Here is a 9,588-nt window from a genome sequence, read left to right as displayed (position 1 = left end):
CTTTTCCAGTCCTGTGGCCACTGCTGAGTTTTCCACATTTGCTGGCATATTGAGTTGCAGCACTTTCACAGTATCATATTTCAGGATTTGAAATAGCTCAACTGGAATTCCATCACCTCCACTAGCTTTGTTCGTAGTGATGCTTCCTAAGGCCCACTTGACTTCACATTCCAGGATGTCTGGCTCTAGGCGAGTGATCACACCATTGTGATTATCTGGGTTGTGAAGCTCTTTTTTGTACAGTTCTTCTGTGTATTCTTGCCACGTCTTCTTAATATCTTCTGCTTCCGTTAGGTCCATGCCATTTCTGTCCTTTCTTGAGCCCATCTTTGCATGAAATGTTCCCTTGGTATCTCTAATTTTCTTGAAGAGATCTCTAGTCTTTCCTGTTCTGTTGTTTTCCTCTATTTCTTTGCATTGATCGCTGAAGAAGGGTTTCTTATCTCTCCTTGCTATTCTTTGGAACTCTGCATTCAGATGCTTATATCTTTCCTTTTCTCCTTTACTTTTCACTTCTCTTCTTTTCACAGCTATTTGTAAGGTCTCCCCAGACAGCCATTTTGCTTTTTTGCATTTATTTTCCACGGAGATGGTCTTGATTCCTGTCTCCTGTACAATGTCACGAACCTCCGTCCATAGTTCATCAGGCACTCCATCTATCAGATCTAGTCCCTTAAATCTATTTCTCACTTCCACTGTATAATCATAAGAGATTTGATTTAGGTCATACCTGAATGGTCTAGTGGTTTTCCCTACTTTCTTCAATTTAAGTCTGAATTTGGCAATAAGGAATTCATGATCTGAGCCACAGTCAGCTCCCAGTCTTGTTTTTGCTGACTCTGTAGAGCTTCTCCATCTTTGGCTGCAAAGAATATAATCAATCTGATTTCGGTGTTGGAATATTACTAATTACTAACATTAAATAATACTAATAATATTCAGTGTTGGAATGGAATATTACTCAGCCATAAAAAGAACAAATTTGAGTCACTTTTAGTGGGGTGGATGAACCTAGAGCCTGTTATACAAAGTGAAGTAAGTCAGAAAGAGGAAAACAAATGTGGTATTAATATATTAGCACATATGTATGGAATCTAGAAAAATGGTACTGATGAGCCTGTTTGCAAAGAAGGAATGGAGAGGCAGATGGAGAGAATGGCTTGTGGACACAGTCAGGGAAGGAGGGAGAGGCATGGAGAAATTATCGTGTGTAAAATGGATAGTGTTATGCCCAAGTCGCGAAATCTCCCAATGACCACCAGGGAGCCGATATCCGATGCAAAAGCAAGAGAGTTTTTATTACCAAGCTCAAGCTGGGGCTCCCACCGTTACCGACACAGCGGCTATAGGGAGGAGCCCCGGGTTTTGGATTACATTGCTCATATAGGGAGTGTTCATGGAAAAGAAGGATTTCTAGGTAGGGGGACGTCTGATTGGTCACTTTCTTTCGAAGGGTTGTGTGTTGGTTTTTGATTGGTCCCTATTACCTAGGTAGACCACGAGTTCCTGAACATTAAGTGAGGAGATTCTGGTCTGGGCTCCGATTGACTCGTGGGTGGTGGGGTGAGGTCAGGGGATTTCCAAAGGCTCTTTTCCTGGAACCTTACAAAATGGAGTTGTTCTGTTAGCAAAATGGAGTAGCTTAGGTTCTTCACTCCCCCCTCCTCTAGGATCCAGGACAGACCCAATCATGGGTCTGGGGTCACCTCTATATTGTCTCCCGCTAAGGGGATCGTTGGCAGGGCCATGTATTGGGATCTGAGCACCATGAGCTGCTCCGTCACTTTTAGTGAGGTGGACGAACCTAGAGCCTGTTATACAGAGTGAAGTAAGTCAGAAAGAGGAAAACAAATATGGTATTAACATATTAGCACATATGTATGGAATCTAGAAGAATGGTACTGATGAGCCTGTTTGCAAAGAAGGAATGGAGAGGCAGATGGAGAGAATGGCTTGTGGACACCGTCAGGGAAGGAGGGAGAGGCGTGGAGAAACTATCGTGTGCAAAATGGTGAGGAGTCGAGTGTGACACAGGGAGCCCAGTCTGGCCCTCTGTGATGACCTAGAGGGGTGGGGTGAGGGGAGGGGTGGGAATCTCAAGAGACAGGAGATGGATGCATAATTATGGCTGAGCTGCATTGTTGCAGAAACCAAGACAGCATTGTAAAAAAATTTTTAAATAATGATTTATTAAAAAAATAAATTGTTAAAAAAAAAACACAAAAAAATAAAAAACATGAAAAAAGGGAGTTCTAATACACAGAAGATATAGACAGGCCCTTAGAGGGAGTCACCTCTCTGCCAGCCCCCAGCCTCGAGCTGCCCTCCCTCTGCACAAATTTCCAGCACAGCCAAGGCATCCTGGGAAACCGGCCCACGATCAGAAGGAATCTGGGAGCACTGACGAATGATCAGGTTGGCGGTCCTGGATGGATGCCGAGGTTGGGAAACAAATGGGACTAATTGCCTTGAACGCATCTGACCTAGCTTCCCCCTCCCTTGAAAGTGAGAGGGCACTAAACCTCGTCCCAGTAATCACGCCCATGCTTCAGCCATCACGGTCGCAGATCAAGAGCAAACCAGAAAAGGAGAAAAGAAGCCTCAGGTAGGGACTGCGACTAAGGGGGCACCCGCACTGGAGAGGCAACTGACCAACAGAATTAAGGGTGACCTGTGCTTTGCTTAGCAACTTGGGGGCGGAAATAAAGTCCCCCTCTGGTTTTTGAAACTAAAACAGCCTTCAGTCTGCACCTGCTAGGTAAGCATGACTTTTTGGAAGATGGTGAAGAATTAATCCAGCAATTCAAAGGAACTCTCGAAAGAGAGCTGGATCCAGCCTCGCACAGGGTGCGAGTTGGTCGGGATTTCTTCCGTCCCTGCCACACTGAGAGCTTCTGTGGAGCCCCGGTCCTGTGCAGCCTGGCCCTGGGCCAGTGTTCGGGCCACAGCGCTGTCCCACACTCTTTAAGGCCTGGGCTCCTAATCTCGTGTTGAGCCGTCGTCCCCAGATCACGCCCACCGTGCCGGGCATTCTTAGCGTAAGTACCATATACACTCCTCTGCCAACACATACAACTAGGCCTGGCGTTGAGCCCTGGTCGGGATGGCCCAGGGGTGATGTCCCCGTTGACGGCTCTACATGTCCATTCTTGCAAGGGGTGTCCAGTCAGGAACACCCCAACTGGCTAGACGGGTTAGTGCCTGCTGTGTGTGCTCTCAGCTGCTCACTTGCTTCAGATTCTTTGTGACCCCATGGACTACAGCCTGTCCAGCTCCTCCATTCATGGGACTTCCCAGGCAAGGATACTGCAGTAGGCTGCCTTGTCCTCCTCCAGGGGATCTTGCCTACACGGGGATCGAACCTGCATCTCTCGGGTGTCCTGCATTGGCAGGCGGATTCTCCATCACTGTGTCACCTGGGAAGTCCTAAACCGGAGAGTTCTTCGCACCCAGCCTTCTTTAGGTCCAGCTCACCACTATGTAATGTGCAGCTATTTTATCCCATTCTCTGGGTGGCCCAGGTGGGTCCTTTTAACACCAGGGGGTGCTGGGCAGGCAATTCCTCCGACCTACACCGGATCAGTCTAGGCTTCTGGCAGGTGGGAATTAGTCTTCTCTCCTCTCCCAGCAGGGGCACCTCCAAGGCCCACAGGAAAGATGAGAGCGATTCCACCCAAACTGATTAGCTCGATCACCTTGAATTGGTCAGGTCCCTTCCCAAAGGTGCCTTTGAAAGCCCAGTGTATCCAAGGATTTATTCCCGCTCTTTCTGGAATCAAGCCCAGGTGTGACTCTTCCCCAAGACAGCACAGATTATTTTTTTTCCTAAACCATCTAATTCCTTATCAGTGCGTGGCAGTCATAATTCACATTTGTGATGGAATTTCCCTTTATGGAAGGATTCCGTGGAAAAATAGATAGCCTCGGATTTTCCTTTTCTTACGCAAATGTCTTCCAGTTGCGCTGTTATCTCTGATTCTCATATTTGGTACAGCATGCTACATACAGTAGCTTCTTTTATAAATTGTAGGAGTAGCTTCTTAATAAAGGTTCAAGACTGCAGCACATTTTTCAGTCTATAAGGGGATTCTAACGAATGTCCTTTCATTTACGCTGACGTCAGTCATGAGAGAGAACGAGCCAGGGAGTGACGTGTCCCTTGTAATTCAGAAACTTGAGCTCAGAGTAGTGAAGGGACTTGCAAGATTACACAGGAATGGGAGCCAGGTAAATGGGCTTTACACCCAGACCAGCATTTACCCCAGTCTCTGCTCTGAGTGCTGCATCCGGCCGCCTCTGTAAAGCAGAATGGAATAGAATTTTGCATGTGCGGTAGAGCGCTCAGACAAAATACAAGATGCCTAGTTAAATTTGAATTTCACATAAACAGCGAATTTTTTTTCAGTCCCTGGCGGCTCAGACGGTAAAATTGTCTGCCTGCAATGCTGGAGACCCAGGTTCAATCCCTGGGTCGGGAAGATCCCCTGGAGAAGGAAATGGCAACCCACTCCAGTACTCTTGTCTGGAAAATTCCATGGATGGAGGAATCTCGTAGGCTGCAGTCCGTGGGGTCGCAAACAGTCAGACGCAACTTCGCGGCTTCGCGTTCACTTTCACTTTCTTTCATGTCCCGTATTGCAGGGACGCACCAATGTTAAGAGTCTTTGTTAATTACTGAAATTCAAATGTAAATGAGCATATTGCACTTTTATTTGCTAAACCTGGTAACCCTAACCTGGGGGACACCTTAAGTGGCCACTGAGGCCCAGAGAGGGACAGCGATCTGCTCAAAAACACACAGGAAGGGACTTCCCTCGCCGTCCAGTGCTTAAGACTCTGCCTTCCAATCCAGGGGGCGCAGGTTTGACCCCTGATCAGGGAACTAAGACCTAAGATCCCACATGTCTCGGGGTGCAGCCAAAAAGTAAAAAAAAAAAAAAAAGACACAGGAGAAGTCAGAGCAAACCCAGGACTGAGGGCAGTGTGCCTGTTCCCAGCTCCTGCCCCTGTGTGAGGCTGCCGAGTGCTCCCAAGTCGAGGGAGCAGGGGTGCTGGCGAGCACAGCTGTCCCTCTCCAAGTGCTGCCTTCAGGCCGTCCCCTCCCCAGCTGTCCTACCTAACCACCCACCCCCAAACCAGGAAGCACGTCCCAGTGCGGAAAGATGAGCAGAGCGTGGTCACACCAATTAGAGGAGATGGTGTTAATTGAGATTTCCAGACAGGGAGCACAGTCTGCTCAGGAAGCAGCTAATGAAGCAGGAGCCTCCAATTAAGAAGCAATTGGAGTGTTTGCCGCACGCCCAGCGCAGCCAGTGCAGCAGAGACCCTCAGGCTGCTCGCGTCCCCGCAGCAGCTCAAACGAGGGACCTCAGACCAGGCATCGCCCCTCCCTGGGCTCTGCTTCCTGGCTTGTGAAATGAGGGGGTGATGCCGGTTGCTATTTAAGCACCCTGCTGACCACCACACGGGCAAGTCCAAGGAGGTGGGAGGGTTCTTTTCCCTCCAGCACTGGACATTTCTTCACGGCATTCCAGTGTTCCCCGCCCGCTCCGCCTCCGCGCTGCACTCCACCTAAGGCCATTATTCTCTCATTTGCTGTGGACTCAAATGCTAGTATCTGTAATTTTCATCCCTTAATTTCTATTTCCAGACCCCATTCCTCTAGGTTGGCAATTGAAACATTGCTTTCTCCCTAACCCCAGGATACACCGACATCCCAAAGGGGTTAAATGTGATGCTGACGCATGTGTTGGGGGCAGGTCAGCAGCCTCCACTGAGGTGTCATCTCGGTCCCAGCCGAGCATCAGGAGTGGTCCCTGCTGGTTGCCATGGAGATCATGCTTCCATCTGCTGAGGATGCAGCCTGTGGTCAATTGATGGTTATAATGGCCCCAATTTTTCTTGATTCCTAACATCCATATGCTTTGGTAGTGCTTGCCCCCACTGGTGACAGGCTTGACTAATGTAATAGAAAGAGAGTTGACCAGCATGAAGTAAATGACTTTCATGTAGCAGGGGTCAGTGTTCATTTATACACGTGGGTTGCACTTAGTCTTGCTTGGTTAGGAAACACATTTCTGTATCTTCCCAGAGGCATCAGGGGACTTATCTCTTTTAATTGCAATGAATGAATGTCAGGATATGCTGCCTGGGATTTGCTTCAGAATGGAGCCAAAGATACAATTGAAACAAGTTCGTCACGAGTTGATCCTTACCGAGGCCAGAGGATGGGGACTTGGGGCTCTTTTGTATAATTCTTTCCACATTTGTAACTGTGTGAAATATTTCAATGGGGAAAAAGCCCCTTGAAATCCTGCCAACCCTCCGGAACCACAAAGTCGTGCCCACCCCTCCTGCTGGGGAAGATGACACAGCCCGAGGGGCACACTCAGCATGTTCCTGGGAATCTTCATCATGTTCGTGACCAAGGGGTCCGTCGTATCCAACTCCGTAATTCCATGGACTGTAGCCCACCAGGCTCCTGTCTGTGGGATTTCCCAGACAAGAATACTGGAGTGGGTTGCCACTTCCCCCTCTACGTGGCACACAGGAGACGCTCAGCAAATATCTGTTGGCTGAAGATCAGGTCAGTTCAGTTCACTCGCTCAGTCATGTCCCACTCTTTGCGACCCCGTGGACTGCAGCACTCCAGGCCTCCCTGTCCATCACCAACTCCTGCAGTTCACCCAAACTCATGTCCATTGAGTCAGTGATGCCATCCAACCATCTCATCCTCTGTCGTCCCCTTCTCCTCCTGCCCTCAATCTTTCCCAGCATCAGGGTATTTTCAAATGAATCAGTTCTTTGCATCAGATGGTCAAACTATTGGAGTTTCAGCTTCAGCATCAGTCCTTCCAATGAATGTTCAGGACTGATTTCCTCTAGGATTGACTGGTTGGATCTCCTTGCTGTCCAAGGGACTCCCAAGAGTATGCTCCAAAACCACAGTTCAAAAGCATCAAGTCTTTGGTGCTCAGCTTTCTTTATAGTCCAGCTCTCAGATCCATATATGACTACTGGAAAAACCATAGCTTTGACTAGATGGACCTTTGTTGGCAAAGTGATGTCTCTGCTGTATAATATGCTGTCTGGACTGGTCATAGCTTTTCTTCCAGGGAGCAAGCTTCTTTTAATTTTATGGCTGCAGGCACAGTCTGTCGTTCCATATCAAGTTCTAACTGTATGCAGATGCTTCTTGACCTGCACACAGATTTCTCAGGAGGCAGGTCAGGTGGTTTGGAATTCCCATCTCTTTCAGAATTTTCCACAGTTTGTTGTGATCCACACAGTCAAAGGCTTTGGCATTGTCAATAAAGCAGAAGTAGATGTTTTTTTTGGAACTCTCTTGCTTTTTCAATGATCCAGTGGATGTTGACAATTTGATCTCTGGTTCCTCTGCCTTTTCTAAAACCAGCTTGAACATCTGGAAGTTCATGGTTCACGTATTGCTGAAGCCTGGCTTGGAGAATTTGCGGTAGTTTGAGCATTCCTTGGTATTGCCTTTCTTTGGGATTGAAATGAAAACTGACCTTTTCCAGTCCTGTGGCCACTGCTGAGTTTTCCACATTTGCTGGCATATTGAGTGCAGCACTTTCACAGCATCATCTTTCAGGATTTGAAACAGCTCAACTGGAATTCCATCACCTCCACTAGCTTTGTCCATAGTGATGCTTTCTAAGGCCCACTTGACTTCACATTCCGGGATGTCTGGCTCTAGATGAGTGATCACACCATCGTGGTTATCTGGGTCACAAAGATCAGAGCAGTGTGCCTCAAATTAGAATAACAGGCTTCCGGCTTCCCTAAATCAACAAAATGATAGTAAAGTTCACCTGGAAAAATACATCTGCGAATAACAGCCAAGATTAGACAGAAAAAAGAAGGGACCAGGGCCCGCCCTAAAAGGACACAGCCTGGTGGGAAAGAATAGCTCGATAGATCAGTGGGGTGCTGCTGAGTAGCGGTTCTCAGCCCTGGCTTCACGTTAGGCTCCCCTAAAATGCTTCTAAAAGGCACACAAACAGGATACAGTGCTTGGGCCTTATTCCCAGAGACTGTGATCCATCAGGGTGGCCCCTGGGCACTGGGGTTTTCTTCCCTTCTAAAAACTTTGACTTTATCAGTGTTTAATTCTGTAGTTTCTTAAATGCCTCCAGGGGACTCTTGCGCAGCCAGGACTGAGAACCACTGGGTTGGCGAGTCCCGAAGCGGGCTTGGCACCCAGGAACGTGTAATTTATGGTACAGTGGCATTTCACACTGGTGGCAACAAGGAGGGCTCTTCAACCAGCGCTCCTGAGATAATTACTTCAGCATCTGGAAAGACCGCTGGCTGTTTGCGCCTGGCATCAGATTAAATCCCATACGGATCAGAGTCTTAAATGTGGCAATAAGAGAAGGAGGGGACGGGAAAGCCGTGAAAGTCCCTGAAGGAGCTGTGAATAAGTTTACAGTCACGGTGGGGACGATCTGCCAAAGCTGGTTATAAGCCTACAGAGGAAAAAGCCCGTAACTTTTAAAAACATAAAAACATTTGATTCCTGGATGTCACCAAATACGGTAAATGAAGCAAAAACACGAACGACAAACTAGAAAAATCTGTTTGGAATACACGTGCCAGACAGCGGACTAGCTTTCCGTGATTAACAGAGAGCTCCACTCTGCAGTAAGGTTCTGACACCAATTGTAATTCTGCCCACCAGTGACGATGTGTGGGCTCTATTCTGACAGCGAGCAAGTCTGTGGCACCAGCTGGGTGTCCTACTGTGTGTAAGTGTTAGTCGCTCAATCGTGTCCGACTCTTTGCAACCTCATGGGCACACCAGGCCTCCCTGTCCTTCAACCAGCTCCCGGAGTTTGCCCAAGTTCATGAGACAGGAAACCACAGGTGCACGCAAAACTTGAGCCCTAATGTGCATAGCAACAGTATTCCCCAAACCCAAAAGATGGGAACAACCCAAGCGTCCATCATCTGATAAATGGATAAGCAGGACGTGCTCCGTCCCTATCATGGAATGTTATTCTATCGCAAAAGGAATGAAGTCCTGAGGCCTGCTACGACGTGGGCGAGCCTCGAAAACATCCCACTCAGTGAAATGTCAGACATGGAAGTCCATATATTACATCATTTCATTTTATAAAATGTCCAGAATAGGCCAATCAATAGATGCAGAGAGGGGACTAATGGTTGCCTGGGGCTCGGGGGCAGGAGGAAACGCAGCAGTGTCTGTTAGTGATCACAGATTTTTTTTTCTGCGCGAGAGTGGTGATGAAATGTTCTAAAACTGATTATGCGGATGGTGGCATGACACTCAATATGTTGAGATGATTAAATTGTGCACTTTAAATGGGTGAATTGTTTAGCAGGTGAATTACATCTCATAAAGCTGTTAAGAAAACACTGACATATGACTTTTCACTTCTCAGACTGGCAAAATTAGTAAGAGCGTAAGGATATAGACTCCCTCTTATACCGTCGATGAAAGTGTAAATTGGTGGCACCTCTCTGAAGAGCATTTTGGCAACTGCTGCCAGATTTAAAAGCGCACACGCTCTTCATCCGAGGGCTTCCACTTCCAGCTAACCCTAT

This window comes from Ovis canadensis, chromosome 19 (assembly GCF_042477335.2).
Source record: "Ovis canadensis isolate MfBH-ARS-UI-01 breed Bighorn chromosome 19, ARS-UI_OviCan_v2, whole genome shotgun sequence".
Classification (NCBI taxonomy): domain Eukaryota; kingdom Metazoa; phylum Chordata; class Mammalia; order Artiodactyla; family Bovidae; genus Ovis; species Ovis canadensis.
This window is presented reverse-complemented; position numbering follows the sequence as displayed.